Raw genomic sequence first — 24,492 nt, 5'->3', positions numbered from 1 at the left:
ATCATGTACCAATTTTGTACTTAAATCATGTATTTGTGTGTAACTGTATTACATGGTATTACACATTGTTACACTAGTATTACATGGTATTAAATATTGTTACACTGGTTATTACACTGTGCCTAATGTGGTGGATCCACTGTAATAGTGAACCAATCCACCCAGTCAGAAGTTATGGGCCAAATGAAAATTCTGCCATCTTGAAAGTGTTGGCTTCCAACATCTAATCAGTTTATGAACCTACCCTAGATCATTAACTCACCGAATCTGGGACGAATCCAACCATCTGTTCAAAAGTTATTGCGTCAACACGAAAGACCTTACGCGGCGGCATACGCAAAACCATTACATCCCCTACGCTCCGCGTTTCGATGATAAAATAATAAACCAGTGTTAAGGTTTAGACACATCTAAGATACATCATTATGTAAATGTAGAGCTGAAAAACTATATTTCACATGCCTCTGAAACCTGCTGATACGTTTCAATATCTTTATTTATATTTTTAGTGTTTAGTTGACATCAGACATTAGCAGATACATCAGTGAAAATGTTGTATCTGAATATTCTTATTCTCTGATTAAATGTATCAGAATAATGACGAGAAAGAAAGAGCCCTGCACTGTTGCTTTGTCAGACAAACCTTTATAGTGGCATGTGAATTAACAAAAATAAACATCAGCAATCTTTCTCTTCAGGCTATCTGACTGTGGTGTAACAGGAGAAGGATATGCTGCTCTTGCTGCAGCTCTCAAATCAAACCCTTCACACCTGGAGGAGCTGGACCTGAGAGGAAATGACCCTGGAGACTCTGGAGTGAAGCTCCTTACTGCTGTATTTACAAATCAAAAATGCAACCTGAGGTGAAAGAATGAAAATGGATTGAGGAGTCATTGTACTCTAAACAGTAGCCTACCTTTCAATGAATAGTTTCTGTATTCTATTACTTTGCTAAACATTTTATGATAGAACAGGAGTTGAATGCATGTGTCGCATTGCAGTCTCATATTTGTCATGACTCTTTGTACTCTTGTTGAATCCTGATAAAGATACTAAATATTAAGTGTTGTTCTCTTGTTTCTCTTTGCAGGTTGTTGAAGAGTGATGCTGCACAGGAAGCTTATACATATCTGAGTTCAGTTCTGGGGGAAAACCCCTTACTCCCCACAGAACTGGATCTGAGTGGAAAAATCCAAGGGGACTTTGGAGTGAATCAGATATGTGCTCTGCTGGAGGATTCACACTGCAGACCGCAGTCACTCAAGTCAGTCATTTTATTTGTTCATGTAATGTGATTCACCATCTTTAGTCTCAGATGATGTACGCTACATTTGGTAAACATCCATATGAATTCGCACTACAATGAGTTTGTAAACTTTCACTTTCATCCTTAAAAAAAAAGGAAAAAAGGGGAAAAAAGTGTTTACTGTTATCACTGTTTTGAGGGTCCAGATGTCAAGACAGAAATGAAATTGTTGTTAAATTGTTGTGCTGTGCAGATAATGTGCTTTTGCAACACAGTGTGTGTGTGGGGTGTGTGCTAGCATGTGTGTACAGTATATCACGAAAGTGAATACACCCCTCACAGTTTTGCAGATTTTTGAGTTTATCTTTTCATAGGAAAGCATTACAGAAATTTCACTTTGACACAATGATTAGTGACCTTTTAACAACATATTTAACCACTTAAATTTCTTGTTCACTCAGAAAAAAACAAAATACAGCCATTAATGTTTGAACATGTACTCACAAAAGTGAGTACACCCCAGATTAAAATCTGGTAGAGAAGGGGCTATGTTGGCTCGAATCGTCTCAAAATGAAACGAAATGAAAAGGGATGACAAGGTGTAACGTGACGCCCCCTAGCCTACTGAGGGTGAATATGAAAAATGTATTTTAAATGTCTGGTTCAGGCGCCAGGTAGTTTAACAAACTACCAAAGTTAAAGTTAAGGAATGCCACGTCAGCATTTAATACAAAATATTTACCAAACACAAATAAATCAGTTCAACACAAGAATTCTCTTTTCTTTTCTTTTAGTGATCACGAGTTCATAAGTCAAAACAAGGCATTCAAGGTTTCAAAATAATAAACGCAAACATAAATGTAGTCCGTAAATGTCCATAATTATGTGCGTGTTGGGCGTGTGTGTGTGTGTGTGTGGAGAGATGGCTGGGATGAGAGCTGTAAGAGCAGCAACGAGTTTGAGAGTGGAGGAAGAGCCAGGTGCACAAAGATGAAGGTTTACCGTCCGTTATGTTCAAGTGTTCTGTTCGTCCTGATCCAGGATTCTTCCTGACAGCGAATGTGATCTGAGGATGCCTCCAGGTCTGCACGCCGACACAGGTGCACGAGAACAACGACTCCAGCGTTGTCGGAGTCGCCCAGGTCTGCGTGGGTTTCACCTTGCCGAACAGCACACGAGAATCCTCTTCATAACTTGACTTTTACTCCGTTCATCCGGCACAAGGAATGGAACTGGAAACGTGCGACGGTTGTGCGAAACTTCTCTTCACGGCGCACACTTTTCCTCTTCTTCTCTCTCGCTCTGCTTCTCTGCACGCGCTGTAATTGCAGAACAGTCTCACCCGCCATTGAGCTTGAACTTGGGCTATTTAACAAGAGGCCACTCCCCGCATGACTCGGAGCGCCGTGGTGTTCGCTGGGAAGTGTAGTGAAGAAAAGGTAGCGCAGTCCCCTGACTGGCCAAGTCAGAGGGGCGGTCCGCTACACTCTCCCCCCCTTGGAAAGACAACCGTAGGTTGGATGAAACTCACCACCCAGGGTAGCACATAATGTCAGCCTCATCTTCTGAAGAGTCAGTGGAGAAGGGTCCGTCATCACTGCTACTGGTCCTGGTATGAGGAACAAGTGTGTGAAACATTTTAAATACAGAAAGTGAATACAGTTCTTCTGCTTTGTCAGAACTCTGGACTAAGGCTGCTGTTGGATTGCAAACATTAATGTCCTGAACTGCACCACAGTCTGTAACAGCAGGTTCACATGGAGCTGCAGTTGAAGGCTGTCCTCTACTTCCAGTGTCAGTCTTTGGAGAGGCCCTCATGAAGCTCTTTAATGAACTCCACAGGTTAGGCCAAAAAACAGCACTGTGCAAACGATAGAAAGTCTTAAACAGCCCCTGGTGCTCGGGTTGTGTGTAAGCACGCAGGACAGCTTCCACCAGTGTAGAGGGAATGTAAAGTCTGTACTGACCAGATTGGGTCTTCCTATACACCACACCTGCAGACACAGCATACTTCCGGCTTGTGTCTTCACAGCCTTCGCCGATGGAGTGCAGGATGCGCTGGATCACAGGGCACCTCTGCTGCTCTGCATGCACTGTAGACATGGAGACTGGGAGGCGAACTGGAGAAGTAGGCTGCATGTCCGACTCCGGTTGCACAGAGGTGAAGAGACAAGCACCACCTCGACCTGCAGCTGGAGATGCTTCTGGAGCACAGCAAGTTGCAGGTGCTCTACCTGGGGATTCGCTGAGTCCCGAGGCCACCTGGTGGTCACCCTGCAGGTTGACATGATGAACCTGGAGGTCATGTCTGAGCTGATCCACCCAGCCCCGAATTTCAGTCAGCTGTCGCAGTTGCTGCTTAAAATCCACAAAGAATGTTCGCATGTTATCCAGCATTGCAGAGAGTTCTGTTTTTATGTTATTTCCTAATGTTTCAATGTTCTTTTGTGTTGCATTAAAATCCATGTCCCACTCTACTCGGGTTCTGGTGCTCGATAGTCCAAAACAGACCAGAGGGAGAGGAGGTTGGATTGGTATGAAAAGGGCGTTCCGTGGTGGAACAGAGAGAACGTTGATGGACATAGTGGCTGTAGTGCCAAGCAGGTCAAAGCAAGGATGTGTGTGTATGTGAATCAGTTGTAGATATGTGCTGTTGTGAGTGTATACAAACGAATGGGAATTACAGCAATAATGCATATGAATAATCTCCCAAATCATTAACTCAATGCACCATCAACATAACTGTTTTGTTCACATTTAAGCACATCCAATATTTTTAACAGGTTACAAAATCACTATGCATTTTCTTTAAAGAGACATTTTTTTTCTCCAAGGCCCCTTTTTTTGTCAATGTGCCATTTTTTCAGTGATTATTTTTCTTAGAAATTGTTTTAAACCCACTTAGGCTATATAAGCCACTGAAAGCAGTCCAAGTTCAGTCCTTTTCAATATAATTGTCCATTCAATGCAATGCAACACTTCAGTTCAGTTTCAATAGTCCATGGTTAATTGAAGCCACAGAAATAGACAATTACTCAGCTCCACATGAAAACAGTTTGTATTCAGCAAGACGAAATATTCAATGCTCAAGTGAATTGTCCATGCATGAATCATGATCACATCAGAGTCTGTCAATTTAGTTCAGTCCCTGTTCAGGCGCCATTCTGTAACGTGACGCCCCCTAGCCTACTGAGGGTGAATATGAAAAATGTATTTTAAATGTCTGGTTCAGGCGCCAGGTAGTTTAACAAACTACCAAAGTTAAAGTTAAGGAATGCCACGTCAGCATTTAATACAAAATATTTACCAAACACAAATAAATCAGTCAACACAAGAATTCTCTTTTTGTTCCTTAAAGTGATCACGAGTTCATAATTCAAACAAGGCATTCAAGGTTTCGAAAATAATAAACACAAACATAAATATAGTCTGTAAAGGTCCATAATTATGTGCGTGTTGGGTGTGCGTGTGCGTGTGCGTGTGTGTGTGTGGAGAGATGGCTGGGATGAGAGCTGTAAGAGCAGCAACGAGTTTGAGAGTGGAGGAAGAGCCAGGTGCACAAAGATGAAGGTTTACCGTCCGTTATGTTCAAGTGTTCTGTTCGTCCTGATCCAGGATTCTTCCTGACAGCGAATGTGATCTGAGGATGCCTCCAGGTCTGCACGCCGACACAGGTGCACGAGAACAACGACTCCAGCGTTGTCGGAGTCGCCCAGGTCTGCGTGGGTTTCACCTTGCCGAACAGCACACGAGAATCCTCTTCATAACTTGACTTTTACTCCGTTCATCCGGCACAAGGAATGGAACTGGAAACGTGCGACGGTTGTGCGAAACTTCTCTTCACGGCGCACACTTTTCCTCTTCTTCTCTCTCGCTCTGCTTGTCTGCACGCGCTGTAATTGCAGAACAGTCTCACACGCCATTGAGCTTGAACTTGGGCTATTTAACAAGAGGCCACTCCCCGCATGACTCGGAGCGCCGTGGTGTTCGCTGGGAAGTGTAGTGAAAAGGTAGCGCAGTCCCCTGACTGGCCAAGTCAGAGGGGTGGTCCGCTACAAAGGGAGGTCATCAGTGTGCGTTTCAACCTTTCTTTGCATTGAACTTTTAAATTTTGAGTCTGCATCTGGCTTAAATAGATTGGTGTGAGATTTGAATGCAATCCTATGGAGAATATCATGATCTGCTTCAGTAGTCACAGTGCATGTTGACATGCATGTTTCTTTTAGGTGTATTTCAGATTGCCAATGTTGACAGCATTCATGCATCCCCAAACCATGTCAGTCCCACTATCATGCTTGGCTTATGAGAGGATACACCTTTTTTGTAAAACTCACTTGTTTACCACCACACATGCTTGACACAATCTAAAGCAAATTTGTTTATCTTGGTCTCTTCAGATCACATGACATGGTTCCAGTGATCCATATCCTTGGTCTGTTCATCTCTCTTGAGACCAAGATAAACAAATTTGCTTTAGATGGTGTCAAGCATGTGTGGTGGCAAACAAGTGAGTTTTACAAAAAAGGTGTATCCTCTCATAAGCCAAGCATGGTAGTGGGACTGACATGGTTTGAGGATGCATGAATGCTGTCAACATTGGCAATCTGAAATACACCTAAAAGAAACATACATGTCAACATGCACTGTGACTACTGAAGCAGATCATGATATTCTCCATAGGATTGCATTCAAATCTCACACCAATCTATTTAAGCCAGATGCAGACTCAAAATGTAAAAGTTCAATGCAAAGAAAGGTTGAAACGCACACTGATGACCTCCCTTGTCATCCCTTTTCATTTCGAGACGATTCGAGCCAAATCGGCCCCTTCTCTACCGGATTTTAATCTGGGGTGTACTCACTTTTGTGAGTACATGTTCAAACATTAATGGCTGTATTTAGTTTTTTTCTGAGTGAACAAGAAATTTAAGCGGTTAAATATGTTGTTAAAAGGTCACTAATCATTGTGTCAAAGTGACATTTCTGTAATGCTTTCCTGTGAAAAGATATACTCAAAAATCTGCAAAACTGTGAGGAGTGTATTCACTTTCGTGATATACTGTATGTTTTACATTTGATTACCAGTAAAACAAAAAATATGTCAACATTTTTAACATTATTTCAATAAGCACATATTATTTCCGAAATTTGCGTAGAGTAGGTTTAATACAGCATCTGTTGAGCTTAAAGCAGAAAAAAATAATGTAAATGAAATATACAGTATATCACGAAAGTGAATACACCCCTCACAGTTTTGCAGATTTTTGAGTATATCTTTTCATAGGAAAGCATTACAGAAATATAACTTTGACACAATGATTAGTGACCTTTTAACAACATATTTAACCGCTTAAATTTCTTGTTCACTCAGAAACAAATACAGCCATTAATGTTTGAACATGTACTCACAAAAGTGAGTACACCCCAGATTAAAATCCGGTAGAGAAGGGGCTATGTTGGCTCGAATCGTCTCGAAATGAAACGAAATGAAAAGGGATGACAAGGGAGGTCATCAGTGTGTGTTTCAACCTTTCTTTGCATTGAACTTTTAAATTTTGAGTCTGCATCTGGCTTAAATAGATTGGTGTGAGATTTGAATGCAATCCTATGGAGAATATCATGATCTGCTTCAGTAGTCACAGTGCATGTTAACATTTATGTTTCTTTTAGGTGTATTTCAGATTGCCAATGTTGACAGCATTCATGCATCCCCAAACCATGTCAGTCCCACTACCATGCTTGGCTTATGAGAGGATACACCTTTTTTGTAAAACTCACTTGTTTACCACCACACATGCGTGACACCATCTAAAGCAAATGTGCTTATCTTGGTCTCAAGAGAGATGAACAGACCAAGGATATGGATCACTGGAACCATGTTGTGTGATCTGAAGAGACCAAGATAAACAAATTTGCTTTAGATGGTGTCAAGCATGTGTGGTGGTAAACAAGTGAGTTTTAAAAAAAAGGTGTATCCTCTCATAAGCCAAGCATGGTAGTGGGACTAACATGGTTTGGGGATGCATGAATGCTGTCAACATTGGCAATCTGAAATACACCTAAAAGAAACATGCATGTCAACATGCACTGTGACTACTGAAGCAGATCATGATATTCTCCATAGGATTGCATTCAAATCTCACACCAATCTATTTAAACCAGATGCAGACTCAAAATTTAAAAGTTCAATGCAAAGAAAGGTTGAAACACACACTGATGACCTCCCTTGTCATTTCGTTTCATTTCGAGACGATTCGAGCCAACATAGCCCCTTCTCTACCGGATTTTAATCTGGGGTGTACTCACTTTTGTGAGTACATGTTCAAACATTAATGGCTGTATTTTTTTTTTCTGAGTGAACAAGAAATTTAAGCGGTTAAATATGTTGTTAAAAGGTCACTAATTATTGTGTCAAAGTTACATTTCTGTAATGCTTTCCTATGAAAAGATATACTCAAAAATCTGCAAAACTGTGAGGGGTGTATTCACTTTCGTGATATACTGTATTTTACCATTCCTGGGAAATGATGGTGCTGCAAAAGCGAGTTGTATGTTAAAATTCCATACAGAGGATCATGATCTGCTTGAGTTATCACAGTGCATGTTTCTATTGGTGAAATTCATCCTGCTAATGTTGATGGCCTTCAGGCAACCCCAAACCATGTCAATCCCACTACCATGCTTTACTGTAAGCACGTCACACTTCTTTGTAACGCTTATTTGTTTACCACCACATGACAGGCTAGACACCATCTAAAACAAATGTGTTTATGTTATTGTCATCAGACCACAGGACATGATTCCAGAAATCCATATCCTTAATAATAATAATACAAATAATAACAATAATAATAATAATAATAATAAAAAAAAATAATAATAATAAAAAAAATAAATAATAATAATAATAAGTAAAGCCGCAAACGGCAAAACACTGCAAACTGAAATGGTGGCCAACTTCCTGTTTTAAAATGCCAAAAAAGTCAAAATATCTCACTTCCTGTTGGGCGTGGCCATATCGTTGTATGGACTTTATTGTGCGCCTTAGTGAGATACACAACTTAAAAAAACTCCCGAGTCTGTAGCTCAAAGTAGATGTTGGCCACGCCCCTAAATGTCCTATTGGGCGTGGCCATATCATTGTATGGACTTTATTATGTGCCTTTGTGAGATACACAGTTTAAAAAATCTCCCGAGTCTCTAACTGAAAGTATATGTTGACCCCGCATCTAAACGCGTTTGGGGGCGTGGCCTCATCCCCCTGTTCCATCAGGGGTTAATATTCGGCGTCTGAGTAGCGGTGGCTATCTCCGATTGGTGTACCAAGTGGCGTAAGTGTCCGCGTGGCCCTTGCACTTCGCTGCTTGGGCCCTAATAACCCATAATAAGTACAGCACAATATCATACAAGGCATGCAGCCCAAGTGCTTAACAAATGGATAAACATCAATTTTCAAAATGAAAATAAAACGTTAAGTAGAAAAGAGAGACAGAAACAAGAAAGAATTGCAAGAACACTAGAAGGAATAGAGAAAATAAGTAGATAGGTAAGTCAGTACATGTAGAGAAAATGAAATAAGTTTAAAGAGGACATAAGTAGAGATTATAGAGGTAAAAGGTCCACTAGAGTTAGGCCAAGGATAAGTGATAAACAATCCTTAGCAGCTTGGCATCAGTGGATCTGAGAGCTCGAGCAGGGGCATACAAAGAGGGCATGTCAGAGATTTAATTGGGGGCAAGTCCTTTTGATGCGTTAAATACTGTCAGCAGAATCTTAAAGTTCATTCTATAGGAGACAGGCATCCAGTGAAAACCTGCCAAGACAGGAGTGCTCTCTCCTTCTGGTCCTTGTTAAGATTCTTAAGAATGTTTCTATGATGGAAAAAAGCACATTTTATTATCCTGTTAATGTGAGACTCAAAGCTCAAATCAGAGTTGAGGACCGCTCCTAGGCTAGTTATTTTATCTTTAATGTGCATGCGTAAGTCACCTAGGCTTGAATGAAGCGCTACACATTAGTCTATTTCTTATTGAAATATTGTTGAAAATGTTACTTTTCAAAACTGCCGTACTCGTTATTCCTTCATGGAAACAAGAGCCCTCTCCATGACAAAACAATAATGTCAAAACAATGAGTGACTTGCAGTTCACATGTTCTCTGTTCAGAAGGAAAATGGTAGTGATCTATCTGCCTTCTCTCCAGATTGTCAGACTGTGGTATAACAGGAGAGGGATATGCTACTCTGGCCTCAGCTCTTGAACAAAATCCCACACACCTGAAGGAGCTGGACCTGAGGGGAAACGACCCTGGAGACTCTGGTGTAAAGCGACTTAGTTCAGCACTGAAAGATCAAAACTGCAAACTGAGGTGAGAGTAAAGTTAGTATTACCAAGTTTGCCATGGAAATTAGCTTGTATTATTTAGATTAATTTAATGGAAATAGTGGCATGTATGTCTGTGAAGACACTGTTGGGCAGAAACTCTTGAACCATCTCCTTTCTCTGTAGGTTGTTAAAGAGTGTTGAAGCAGAGGAGGCATGTAAGTACCTGACGGAAGTTCTGAATGAAAATCCCTTACTCCTCACTGAGTTGGACCTGAGTAAGTGGAGAACTGGGGCCTCAGGAGTGGCGCAGGTCTGTGCTCTACTGGGGGACTCACACTGCAGACTAAAGAGACTCTGGTTAGTGTTGTAATTGTCTAAGCAGTATGGTTGTTAATATTGTTAATATTGTTTAGATACATGTATGAACTTCAATGGGAATTGTGTTGTCTATACCCAGTATGGTATCACAAGTAAAATGTTCAGTAGTTTTGAGCCCAATAATATGAACTTGTGTATTTTGGTGCAACATTCAGGTTAAGCTGTGGCAAAATTTTGAAAACAATTCTTTACTAAAACATGTGTATCACCTTTACCTCCCACTCTCTGCAGCCTGAGTAACTGCAGTGTAACAGAAAAGCACTGCATTGCTCTAACTAAAGCTCTAACATCAAACCCCTCACACCTGATGGAATTGGACCTTAGTGGGAATAGACTACTGAACTCTGGGGTGAAGCACATTTCAGACTTACTGAACAATAAAGTGGACAATTCTGAGTGAGTTATGTATCACAATTACCACAACAATTTTGTTAATTATAATTTAATCAGCTGTTATAATAGACTTTCCTTTAAATCCTGTGCGTGAATAGCATCTCCAAAGACTCAGAAGTGAAGAGTAATCCAGAAGACTCAGAAGAGGATCTGACATCAACTTCAAGTACACGTTTCCAGTTGAAAAAGCTGAAGTATGTCATGATTTTTTTAATAGAATGACATTCAAATTACATACCTGTATGCCAGTAAAACACTTCCCCTGTTATAAGTTAGCTGTTATCAGTATGGCAATGACTAAGTCATCATGTATTACTAAAGGCCCTGTGTAGTGACATTGTGGTGGAGTACTATGGCAATATGAGGCTATGTTTGTTTTGTAGTTCTGTTTATTCATTCTTGTTAACGGTAGGCTATACATAACTTTGAAAAGTACATATGGTACTGGAAGAAGCTCTATCAATATTTACTACATATAGAACTGACTATAAACAAAGCATAAAGAAACATTTAGAAATTGTGTTAATATTGGTACATTTGAAAATAATAATAACAATAATAATAATGAATACATAATTAAAAGTAAATCAAGCTATGGCTGCACAGAGAAGCGAGAATCAGCTCCTGCTGGACGAGTTTGGTGGGGAGTGTGTGTGTGTGTGTGTGTGTGTGTGTGTGTGTGTGTGTGTGTGTGTGTGTGTGTGTGTGTGTGTGTGTGTGTGTGTGTGTGTGTGTGTGTGTGTGTGTGTGTGTGTGTGTGTGTGTGTGTGTGTGCGCGTGTACCATTGTTATGAAGTGTTGTATATAAAATATGTTCTGTATTTTATCATTTTCTGCTCTATGTGATTCTCTTAAACTCCAATATATATCCCCACAACAACCTTAGCAGTGTTAATACAACTATACAGGGCTGGACTGGTCATCTGGCATACCGGGCATTTTCCCAATAATAATAAAAATGATTTTTTTTTTCTTTACAAAAGAGAACGGTGGCCCACGATGTCATGTTGACGGCCCTCTGCCAGGGTGGTTCTAAGGGGTGGCAGGGGGTGGCATTTGCCAGAAATATGATATGCCAGCCCAGGTGTCCCCTCAGATATAATAGACTATAGCCCTGCAAAAAACGCGTAGCGTGTCCATGAAATCGCAAATAGCGGTTCAACAAAACATCGTTTTTTCCCCCACACACTCTTTGATGCATGTTTGTATAGAAATAATGGCTGTGAACTGGGACATGTGGGGTACCATTTGAAAGCTTACATTCTCCTCTTTCCAATGGTATGCATGATATTCAGTTGCATATTACGACAACAATGATATATAGAAGCAGAGGTGTGCTTTTATATCCTGAGGAAGACAAAGTCTCAGAGAAAGTGCACTGTATTTCATTCATTTGGTTTTCCTTTTCCAAGTTGAATGTGTACCAATGGAGATTTGTAAGTATATGCCTATGCTCTAGGCTATAGTCCATGTGATAAATATATAGATTTGTTTTGATAGGCTACATGGAGATTAATGTTTAACTTTATGGTTAATTAGAGACTTAATTTTATTCCTCCTGTAAATTCTGCTCAATTTTAAGGCCAAAATATTCACTGGCATGTGATAATTGCTGTCTTTGTGGTGGAATGGTGCTGTTGGTGATTCTGTAGAGTAGCCAGTGAGTAGCCACTAAGCACATTATTGTTACTACCAATAAAATATTTCAAGAAGATGCTGTTGCACACCTCTGTGGTTGGGCTGGTGGGGTTGTGATTCAAGTGTAAAGAAATCCTGCACACCGTCCATTCCACCAACAAACTTTAATTCAACATTTCGGTCATCCGACCTTCTTCAGAAAAAGTGTGTTGGTGGAATGGACAGTGGGCAGGATTTCTTTACACCTGATTACCAATAAATATAAATTTGGATATTGAGATTAAGTATTGTATTATTTGTAGTTAATAATGTATCCCTCTGTTCTTGTCTAGTCAAGCCAGACTGTTGAGGCATAAGTGAACTACTTCTGAAGCAAGATGCTCCAAACCCAATAGTGAAGGTCTATATGCCTAACATTAGAATAGGTATGTGCCTCTCTTTGTGTGTGTCCAAGGAGTTGATTGGATAAGTGCAGATAAGGCCAGTTCATCTCCAGCTGCTAGGGGCTCTCTTCTCTCAACTTCCAGGTTTTCTGCCAGCTTACATGACCAATCATAGATTCATTTTAAATAAACAATTGAACGTGAAGTCACTGCACGTATGGTGGGGTTTTTTGGTACCTGAAAGAGAGGATTTTTTCCCGTCAGAAGACATTAGTTACGTCATTTTAATGGTGCTCCGCTAATTACCGGTATGTGGGGCCGGTCTGAGCCAAAAAATGCCCGGGCCGTTTTGTTCTCCCAGTCCAGGCCTGCAGCTATAACACTCAGTCACAATTACAATACTGACAGCTAGAATTAAAAAACACAATTCTTTATTCCCCAGCTTGTCAGATTGTGGTGTAACAGGAGAAGGATATGTGGCTCTGGCCACAGCTCTCGAATCAAACCTCTCACAGCTGGAGGAGCTGGACCTGAGAGGAAATTACCCCGGAGACTCTGGAGTGCAACTCCTCATTAAAGCATTGAATCAGAATCAGGATCAGAAATGCAAATTGAGGTAAGTAGCAGTAGCAGTGCTAGGAACGTTAGTTGTAACTAATTTCAATTACTAGGTACTTCTCCAAAAAAGTAATTGCATTAGTAACTGTGTCATTTAACTAGAAAAGAAGTTACTAGGAACAGAATTTATTGCATTACTTTTTGTTTGTTTTCTTGCTTAACAATGTCAAAGAAACAAAAGAACAGTTAAGCGGGGTATTCATCCTTGTTCTGTGATGTCATTTTGGCTGTTATTTTTGCTTAGCCCCTTAGCTCAGCACTATGGCTCTCTGTAATGTAATAGAAATGTAGTTATGATGTAGTTAAGCACTTTCAGCAAGTGAATAGGGTCGCCGGGGACCCCGGTTGCAGTAAGAGCCTAAGGTGCTACTATCAAAGATCTTCATATCCTATTATCAATGGTGAATGTTAATGCAGTTCACAAAGTTTTTCGGCAAAGACGTGTGCTCTTTTCTCTTCCACGAGATGGATTTTTTGCAACAAGAGCCGTAAACGACTACACAGTGGATAGGGGCAACACGTTTTCAACCACATACAGTACTGGTCAAAAGGGTGGACACACCTTCTCATTTAATTAATTGTCTTTATTTTCATGGCTATTTGCAGAATCTCGTACATTTTCACAGAGGGCATCAAAACTGTGCTTAACAAAGAAATGAAAATATATAACAAGTAAAAACAATTATTTAAAAAATAGCAACGCCAACACACCAAAACTCATAGGCCACACACGATTCAACAATTTTCAAGTAAAAACGCCCAGTCAGTCAAGTCGATCTTAATTGATACTGCAATACAAGCAAGATTTTCTTGATCTAGCATAGGTGGTTATCTAGGTGGAACAGTGGTATTAAAAGTAAAAGTAAAGGTAAAAAACCCACAGATTCCCTCCAATACAGGTTTGACCTCTCCATGTAACTGGCTGTAACGCAATATCAGATCAAGAAAATGTCTGTAAAATTCTTGTATTGGCAAGTGCGTAAAACTAGGTTTTAGGTCTCAAAATGCGAATTCTACAATTCTAGTGAGTTATTGGGGGAATTATACATTCAATTAAGATTAACACGATTGACCGTGCGTTTTCACTTGAAAATGGACAAAAAATAAGCTTATTGAAATGTGTCGGGTAGAGTTCTCAACGGGCCTGAAAATGTCAACCCGACCCTACCCAGCCCGTGGCTTTTAAAGTCCGAGCCCGATGTTACCCGACACATCACTTGGAATTATCTAACTGAACCCGGCCCGAGGCCCGAAGTCGGGGGTCGAGTTTCCGCACGTTATCCTATGGAGAATGACGGGTTGTGGTGGGTCTTTCAGGGCACTTATGTGCAGTAAATTGCATAACCCACTTAAAAACCTAGTGAAAAGATATTTTCCACAATAGAAACATAATATGAAATGGGGAAACTTACGTTCTTGCTATTTAAGCAGAATCATCCACAGCGCGATTTCAATAACCGCCTCATGCTTCACGGCAAAAACAATCTATCCACCTTTTGTTTTGACTTCTAAATGTAGGCTTACTATATTTCCATCCCTAGCCTGATTAAATGTAGGCTACGTGAAGTTGCCCCTCCCTCCTTGTTTGTTCATATGCGCGGATGACATGGAAAGCCTGGCTGTGCCAAACATTGTTTAACAGTTTCATAAAATTTTGGTCGGCATACAAGGTTTTGGACATACTAATTTCTAGTGGCACCTGGGCTACGGTTGGTGCATTGATCAGCCATGTAGCAAAAAAGACAGATAGGTGAGAGGATGAGATCTTCCTCGGCTGGCGAGCGCTCCGCATGTGTGTGCGGCGTTTCCTTCCCTCCCAAGACCCGACAGTTGCTTACAAGTCAATTTGAGCACGAAAGCAGCAAAGACAAGGTGATATTTCATTCAAACAGGGCCTACACGCTCCAAATAAAACATTGGCTAGGGGGATTTTCAACCAGACTGCAGCGTGAGCAGACAGTCAGTGTGAAAAGCCAAGTCTACCGGAAAAATCGCCGTCTTCGCTGCCGCTCGCTTACCATCGGTGCACGAGCCATTTAAATAGTGAAGTGGCATATCGCAACAGCACATGCGGATTAGCCAAATTATATGCAACAAAGTCGCCAACAAAGCGTGGATTTAACGTTTAATACGCATATGCCAACGCTGTGTGAATACGGGGAAAGGATAGCCTAATTGGAAAGCCATTGTCCTTTCCATATGTAGTAGAAGACCGCTTCGGTTTCGTTTCACCTCACGGGGAAAACATAATTTGCATGCACTGCATTTGCTGAGACTACTAAGCATAAAGTTAGCGATCAAACTAAAAATATTGGTTGTTGTCATTACAGCATTTAATAGGCTATGGCTGTTGTTTAAAATAGCCATTGGATTGCCAACCGTCCCTTATTAAGAAACAAAAGTATGGTTCCATGAGCTGACATGGGACTCAATATCGTTAAAATTGCATCTAAGATTTTTTTTTCCCGTTTTTATTCGTTTGCGTAATTGTAGCCAATGTAGTTTTTCTGTGCGTTCCGGGACCTCTGTCCAACTCATCATCGCTGTGATGTCATGTTTGTTTTGCGTTCCGGTACCTTGTGATTTACAAATTAAGCACTGCGCGCAACGTTGCATGCAGCAGCCTGCCAGACCTTCGTTACGCAGGCCTACATATATTTAGATAGATAGGTCTAGCTTTACTGACCCATCAAGGGGAAATTCGCCATGATTCACGGTAAACAGCAGAACTGATATATATTTTTTTTCAATGGGCAGAAAAGATTGAGCCCGCGGACCGAACCGACCCGAGCCATATGCTTATATTTTCGACCCGAACCCGGCCCGAACCCAAGGGTCCCGTCGGGTTTGTCGGGCTGACCCAACCCGTTGAGAACTCTAGTGTCGGGCCATCAATTGTGCCGTGTTGATGTCGGGTGGATAGTCAGCTGACATTGCTGTTGGAAAACAGCTAGAATTTATACTTTTGTTTACAAAAACACCATACTTTGAGGATACTTCTAAGAAGACCTAGATGGACTAGTGCAAGTGAGTTGTGTGTGAGCCATGGAGTCAATACACTGTCTGCATTATTGAGAAATATAATGTATAGATTCATCTGTAGGCTGAATGACTCTAAAAACCATAATGTTGTGGCCAGGGCCGCTGACAGCTTTGGCTGGGCCCGGGACAAAAATCTCTGATTGGGCCCCCCTTCCACCGCGACCGACACATCCCCCCACCCCCCCCCCCCCCCCACCCCCACCCCGCCAATAAAAACCTAAACAATTTTACCATTCTGAAAACATAACATTGTTCTATCCATTTTTAAAGAAACAACATAGATAGGATTCTCATTCCTATTAATAACAGAAGTGTAGCCTGAGTGTAATTTGGCAATTTGAAGGCTTGCACATCAAAACTAGGCTATGACTGAGAAGGAGTCACCGTTTGCCAAACTGACCTCAAGTGACGTGACAGAGAGCAAGTGAACAGGAACACACAGAGTGTTCTGCTGTGCTCCCTCCCTCATCAAAGCCTCCCACAGCAGGAGTACCCTAACACAGGAATATGTCAATTTACAGAAAACTATGCACAACGAATCTACACTGTATTTCTCCTCACAAAGTTAACAGGTTGATAATTTGTTAGCATCTGTGCTAAGCGGAGATTTAGCAATAGCGTTGCATAGCGCTGTTTAAAAAGTTGGTTGTCCTTCTCCTGGCAAACGTGCGCCCGAGGCATTATCCCACACAACCAGAGATTATAATAGTAGCCTATTATAATCTCTATGATTGTGTGGGCTCATATGCATTTTATTCTTAACTGACAGTCAGATTTGAAGCACAATGTTATTAAGCTGCTGTTCTGGTTAGGAAATAATACAATGTCCGTTTTCTATTGTGCTCATCCATGTGCGCGTCCCTGCCTGAAACATTTGATTTGCGGAGTAGGCTAATGCGCATATTCATAGATTCTATTAGATATAGGCGTAAGCAACACAGTATAATTAAGCCGTTGTAATCAAATTATTCAGTGCCCCCTCTCTGTCTGATTGATCTCCGTGTGTCTTGCTCACGGCCTCCTGTGTCAGTTAGGCTACTTGACGACGGGACTGGAAAAAGTTGCCCCGTGTCTTACCTGGATCTGCTGCACAGCTGCTTTTACTGGTGCCTGCTGCATCACCCGAGTCTTTTCTGAAATATTTATGTAGAGAACCCCTCAGGCTTTTGGCTTCTTCATCTCTTTTTCGCCTTTCTTTCCTTTTCAGCGCTCCTGACTTGTGCATGTTGTTGACTAATTGGCTCGCGCACTGACCACTTATCGAATGATGTCGTCTTTTTTTCTAGAAAGACCAAACCATTTTGGAATAGGGGTGATAGGGGGTTATTGGCCGTTTTTTCATGGGCAATGAAGGCAAACATGTATAAGTCATTGTTTGAATGCAAATAAAGCACCTTTAATCCCTAAATCAACACATTTTTGAAGTGACCATATAATAATTAATCCCAACGTCATGGGGGCCCAGTTATGGGCCCCCCTAGTCCAGGGCCCGGGACAAAAAGCCCTTTTGTCCCCCCCTGTCGGCGGGGCTGGTTGTGGCAATGATAAACATTTCATACAGTGACACTCGCTGCACATCCCAGTATTGGAAGCACTGGTATAAGTGTTTACTGTAAGAGAGTCAGTCTGTAATAAAGCAATCAATCAATCAATCAATATACACTCCACCCACCTAACTTTTTAGTAATCATGATCAGCGATTTTGTTGTCCTGCATGCAAAGGGTGAATGACCATATTAAAAGCCGCCTTGTTATGTGGCACAGTGTTGCTATTTGCGTCTAGATTTTGTCAGCATCTGGGGCAATCTGGTGCAACAGTAGTGCAACATCGATACAGTTATGGATAGAATAATGAAGTAATTATTCCTTTACCCATAATGTAGCTCTGTTAGTAACGCCGTTATGTTCTAATGCTAATGTTATTCCCAGCACTGGTGGGAGGTAGCTTAGTGAAACAATCGTTTAGTTTGCACCAAAATTGGCACAGAATGCGTCTTTATATTTCTACAGATACAACATTACCATTTAAAAAAGGTATGCAGGCCACTTGAAATTCAAGATGACTCCCCATTTCCTAAGATGACTGCCCAACAGATATGAATGGGCAACTGATACAATTGATTAGGGCTGTACAATTAATAGAATTTTAATAAAAATCGCGATTTTGGCCGCGACTATAATAAAAAATGAAAATTGCGATTTTATAGGGGGAAATCCAATGTTCCATCTAAGCTGCGCACCTGTAGACTTGCGCACTGCTCGCACGTTCACAGCACAAAGAAATTTCAGCCAATAGTAATATTGTTGTCAACTGTCTCTGGGTGGAGGATAAGTCTGTCAACCAATAAGCAGACAGTGCTGAGAGAGGGCGGGCGGCAGCATTTTGGCAAGGACTCAAGATGGGAATCTCTAGGCGCGTACGATTTTGTTGCGAGCGTCGATGTTGCGAAAGGCATGTGAGCGAGAACTTGTTGTTACGATGTGGGTGTTATTAAATACAGCGCATTTACAGTCGGCCACAAATATGAACGAGACGATGAGCTCGCACCGGTTTGCTCTACTAACACACCACGTGTGAGGAGTGGGGGGACAGGCAGTGAGGAGGAGCTGAAGTGGGGACCTGTGCAAACTTGTGTAGAGGTGTGAGACAAGACCCATATACACACGTGAGTGAGTTGTTGACCAACCAGTTCATGGGCGCGTGACCTCGGAGGCAGTCCGCCGACGAGCGTTGAAGGGGATAAGCAACTGCAGAGGTTGTAAGATCTGACTGCAGTGGCATGCATCCCGCGATAGTTTGACACCATGTGACATGTCACCTCGTCAACGCAACATCGACGAAATTTCGAAGTTTGACAGGAAATCTAACCGTCATGCAGCATATTCATCCAGGGTGCATTGCTGTCTACATGCACATGTATGCGTTGACGTGAACTCGATCGCACCTTCTGTGTCAGTGCACTCACAGCTGGGCAGGGGAGGGGAGTTGTTTCATCCTAATGGTGGATATACATGAGGAATTCAATCATTAAACCAGCCATTGCATGATGCTGGAGTTGCTGAGGGTGTTTTGGAACTATGTGCTTTAATCAGCAACCGTTTGTGATTATGGAAAGCCAAGTAGTTATGAAGAGAAATAGCTTTGTTTCTGATCTAAGAAATCGCTAGTTAGCATGCTAACACAAACTAAATAAGCTAAGCAATGTTGTTACTAGAACTATTAGAGTGGCTGTTACTCACTTCTCATTAACACCCACTTGCATGTAGATATCATAGCTGCTTTGGTGGACAAGTAGAGCAATTTACAACATCGCTGGAAAACGGCAAGCGCAGCCTTCATTTTGTGTAGGTAGACTTTTCAGTCAATCAAATAAATGGAGAATACACCTAAAATGTGACCTATGGGGTCACTCTGTTGTAAATGTAAATTAGTTTGAAATTCAAGATGACCACTCAGTCTCCACAATTGCCACTTACTTGAGAAGATAACAAATAATTGTGCAAATTGTGATACAAGTATCAAACTTGGTACTCCTTACACATGACCACTATTATCACTTCGATCAATTTAGATAACCTTGGTGTCCAAAGCCTCACACATGCAGCTATGGCATATAGCCTGCTGCAGGTAAGACCATATTGATAGAATTTGAATTTGCACCTATCTTTGCATTCCGAATGCCACCCATATTTGGTCCTGTTGGTAACTGTGCAATTGGTGAAACACCTTTCTAGGAGATTGTGTACATACACAACATCTCTACTCTTTATCCATAACATGGACTGGTAACACTTAAGAGTAACAGGCGACTATAAATCACTTATAAATTATTAGTAACACTTATGTAACCAAGTGGACCTTTAGGGGATGACCCAAAAGAATAAAGTTGGAATACCTGCAATTACACAACTACGCCACTAAATTCCGCCCCTAGAAATATATATGGATTTAAGGATAACGCAAGACAGACTGGGACAGAGACGTGGATTTCTTGAGCAAAAATAAAATTCCTTTTCTTTATTAATACAACACACATTCAATATCAGACCGCCAACATAAAATAAAAGACAGACCAGAGAGGCAGCCTACTAGACATGGTGCCAAATGCCAGGCCAACAGGGCGGGCTGCCAGTTAAGGATAAAGCTCTATGTGTGGCCACCTCTTGTGCTCAGAAACAAATGGCCTATGTTGGAGCACACAGCACACATGGCACATACACACACATAGGCGTACTAGCTAAGCAAGTGATTCAAACAGTTTGGCTACCCACACTAAGCAAGTGATTCAATCAGTATGGTTACCCACTACACAGGTGAGAATTCACGTTCACACATTCACACAACTAGGCTACAAACAGTAATTCATACTAGAGCTCTCTACCACTGGGGCCTGCCCTGCCAGCATGAACCAGTCTGCAACAGAAACAAAACACTGAGAGTAGGCGGTCGGACAAAACAAAAACAAAACAACAAACAGAATGCTAAAATCACTATGGGCTAAACAGCGGCGAAAAGTGCCTATGACCCTCGATGGCACCATCTCAGCACAAGTGGATACGGCGCACAACAGACTCCGTGTGCCAAGGGGGATCACCTGGCTACCCTGGCGATCAACAATAAAACAGTAGTGAATATACAAGTTTAGATGTGCAGATGAGACATATGGCACCTAGAATGTTTACACACATACACTGTTTACACACACATACCTTAAACCTTCACAGAGGGGACATGCAGTAGGCTGAAAACAGTCGGACCTCAGCCTACCCAGCAATCACACACGCACAGCGCAAAACACAAACAAATCCCGGGAGAGTTCCAGCGAGTCTACCCATTGTGGCTGTTTTTATAAAACTGATGCCCTAGCCACCACTAACTGGCTAGCCAATCAGCGGCAAGCTGAGTTCTATGACATCACCGGCTATGGAAGCCATCAAGGGACAATCTTGTTTTAACAGTGACAGTCTCACCTGATACACTTAGTTAAAGGGACACTGTGCAGGAAATGGTCAAAAAGGTACTGTAACTATGCTGCTCATTGATAAAATGGCGGACCATGGAGAAGATCCCCCTTTTCATGTATGAAAAGTGCAATTTTCACAGTTATAATGAATACTTAGAATTTGATGGTGGTGGTAAGTATTCATGAAAAAGGTAACATTGGTGAATGGGTAGCATGAAATCTGGAAATAAACAACTAAAGGTATTTTACACAATCTCACACGGTGTCCCTTTAAAATGGCCAAATCATCTTGAGGTGATTAATCACAGAACTGCCAATTAACACATTGAATACTGGCAGTGCTTATGGAATTATGTCGTAGAATACAGATGCTCTAAATACTTTTTTTGGACTTTTTTTTGTAGAGTCACGGCATATTATGCGATGGGGCCACTGAAACATATTATGGCTTGTTCTTATTGGGTGAAAACTGTGTGTCTCTACAAGCTTTTATTGCCAAGCAAACCCAAGTTAAACCAAGGAGGGTATCTACCGAAATCCGCAAGAAACAGAGAATATTGAGGTTTTTGTGAAACAGGCACCGTTTCCGAATGTCACAAGTTTAAATGGGGACCAGTTAGTTTAATGATAAGAAATTGGTACAGACATTTAGCTCCTCTGTTGTGTGGTGCTTTTATTCTGATCTGACACCTCCTCCTCTGTCCTACCTCGGCCAATCGAAAGCATCATTTACATCCATATCCAGAACGTCACACTTCGAAGCTCACTCTGACTCTGCCCCAGCAGCACAGTAAGCCTACGCTTTTGCACACACGCAGAAGGAGGAACATCTCGAAAAAGTAATATAGCCTAGCCCAACCATGACATAAAATCCCAATAATCTGATACTTAAGGGCCATACACACACGTCGCTACTAGTTACTTGCTCAGAGAATGAAGTCAATAGAATGGCGACGTGTTCCAGCGAGCCTCGCTGGTGAGTAGGTGAGTACTGTACAAGCGATGCGATGTGGGCGGATCCCGAGTTGAAAATATTTTATCTTCGAGCGAGACGAGTAAGCGAGTAACCATTTGGAATGCAGAGTTCGGTACTTCTCGCCTGTTCATTGGCAGCTAAAGCCGCGGGAACTTTCAGCGAACATTCCATGAAAGAGTGGCGAGTAGGCGAGCAAGCGAAAAGCTAGCTTTGTGTGTGTACGCCGCTTCAGTGTAGCCTAGCCAAGCCATACGTGAGATGTAGCCACCTATGCTATTAGCTTCTGGCAGCCCCCATACAGAGAGTATTCATGTGCGGGCAATCTTGAACAGAATACATCATTTTAAACATCATCTATCTGCAACATGGTGCAAAAATGTTAACTCATCCCTGATTAATTACAAAGTAAATCTTCAAATCAAAGTGTACACAACATAATTTAGGGAATGTGTACACCAGATTTGATGATCTTTCTTCTCCACTCATGGAGAAAGTCTCCCTTCCTGTTCAGCCATTTTTAAACGAGCTACTGTGAGATTGTTGTTGACTGCTGCCCCCTTGTAGAAATTAACATGTTTTCCAGCCCCGTACAATTACAGCCAACAGGTTTTACGTTTACGTATCAAATATAATACAGGCGGCGTTATAAAGATATTCTACCTTCATATTATACATCAAATATGTAATTTCCTCTCTTCTCTACAGGTTTTTGAAGAGCGATGAAGCACAGAAAGCCTATGATTATCTTCATGAAGTTCTGGGTGGAAATCCCTTACTCCTAACAGAGCTGGACCTGAGTGAGAAGAAACCAGGAGACTCAGGAGTGAAACAGTTCTGTGCTCTACTGAGAGATTCACACTGCAGATTCAAGAAACTCATGTAAGTGAAATAATGCACTAATAGCGATTAATCTGTTAGACTGCTACCAATGACACAGGTCAGACAGCTACTGTATTGGTGTTAAGATTTGATGTGCAGCCATGTCATAAGACTGTTGGCTCCAGAGTATAGAAAAAGACATTAATTGCACTGACATACAGGAAATGCATTCATGTCTGCTCAGCGCATCATAAAAACTGACCCAGCCAGCATCCATTTATAACTAGCGTTGTGTAATGAGGGGTAAGTGTACTATACGTATATGTTTAACACGACCCGAGTCACACACTTCACCTTACTACCATCTGGCCACAGATACAGGTTTATGTGTGCCACACCATTATAAGCTTCTTCCCTCAGGTCATTGGGGTAAATCAACTTCTTTCTAATCTGTCTTTTTTATCAAAGTATTTTGTTTTACTTTCGTGTATTTTTGCCTTTTTTAACATTCAATTGCTCATGAGATTTGTAGAAAATATCAGAGTATCAGACAATAAAGCATTTTGCATCTTGTACTTGTTTCTGCACAGGGCTAGGTACTTTACATTACATGGCATTACACTTAGCTGACACTTTTATCCAAAGTAACTATAGTCCCTGGAGCAGTGTGGAGATACGTGCCTTGCTCAAGAGCACTTCAGCCATGTAGGGAGGGGGCTGGGTATTAAACTTGCAACCCTGTGATCTACAGGGCTAACGTCCTAACCATTTCACCACGGCTGCCACACACATTAACTTAGATATTTAAGAATAATGATGTACACTCTTTCCAGGCTTTCATACTCTAACATAACAGGAGAAGGATATGCTGCTCTGGCCTCAGCGCTCAAATCAAACCCATCACTCCTGGAGGAGTTGGACCTGAGAGGAAACGACCCTGGAGACTCTGGAGTAAAGCTTCTCACTTCAGCACTGACCAATCAGAAATGCAAACTGAGGTGAGCCATTTAGGTTTGTTTTACCTTTTTCTGAAATAATGAGGCATAGCCTGGACATAATTATTTTCTTTCTATAGGTTTTTGAAGAGTGATGCTGCAGAGAGCGCATATCTGTATCTGGAGAGGCTCTTACGAAAAAACCCACTACTTCTCACAGAGCTGGACCTGAGGAAAAAGATACAAGGAGACCCAGACGTTAAGGATTTTTGTGCTCTACTGGAGGATTCACACTGCAGAATCAAGAAACTCACGTTCGTGATTTAAATTGTATTTGTGTTTGTCTACTGTTTTGTAAACTATCATTGCAGTAAAGGTCCATCCAAAGCCCACATTTAAAAAAACAACAGTTATTACGAAGAAATGCGGTGCTAAAGAAATGACTGATCTGTGAAAATAATGTCTCATCTTTAGGGTTGCAATGATTAAAGTAGTTGATAATGTTGACTATGACATTTGTACATGAATGGGTATACCTTTCCTTGTATATGTTTACCCGTGGAAAAGAGTCCCACTGTTGACTACAGCCACATGCTGGGAGAGGACATGTAATGCTGTGCATCACCATGATTAGGACACTGTATTTTACAAAAAAAAAGTTGATTAAGTTGATTCTCGAGTTGCTACTAGTTGGAGTTGGTAAAAGCACAGTTATTATACGTACATTAGATGAGGTACCTTAAAAAGGTAGAAATGACATTAAAATACAGGATATG

The 24,492-nt window shown here is 41.4% G+C and overlaps 1 pseudogene; it reads left to right on the top strand.

Moving 5' to 3' along the window:
• The window catches only part of LOC134444114 (protein NLRC5-like), a 116,034-nt pseudogene that overhangs the window by 36,584 nt on the left and 54,958 nt on the right, over positions 1-24,492 (top strand).

This window comes from Engraulis encrasicolus, unplaced genomic scaffold (genome assembly GCF_034702125.1).
Source record: "Engraulis encrasicolus isolate BLACKSEA-1 unplaced genomic scaffold, IST_EnEncr_1.0 scaffold_45_np1212, whole genome shotgun sequence".
Classification (NCBI taxonomy): domain Eukaryota; kingdom Metazoa; phylum Chordata; class Actinopteri; order Clupeiformes; family Engraulidae; genus Engraulis; species Engraulis encrasicolus.
Note: the sequence above shows the minus strand (reverse complement) of the source record. Positions and strands in the feature narration are given on the sequence as shown.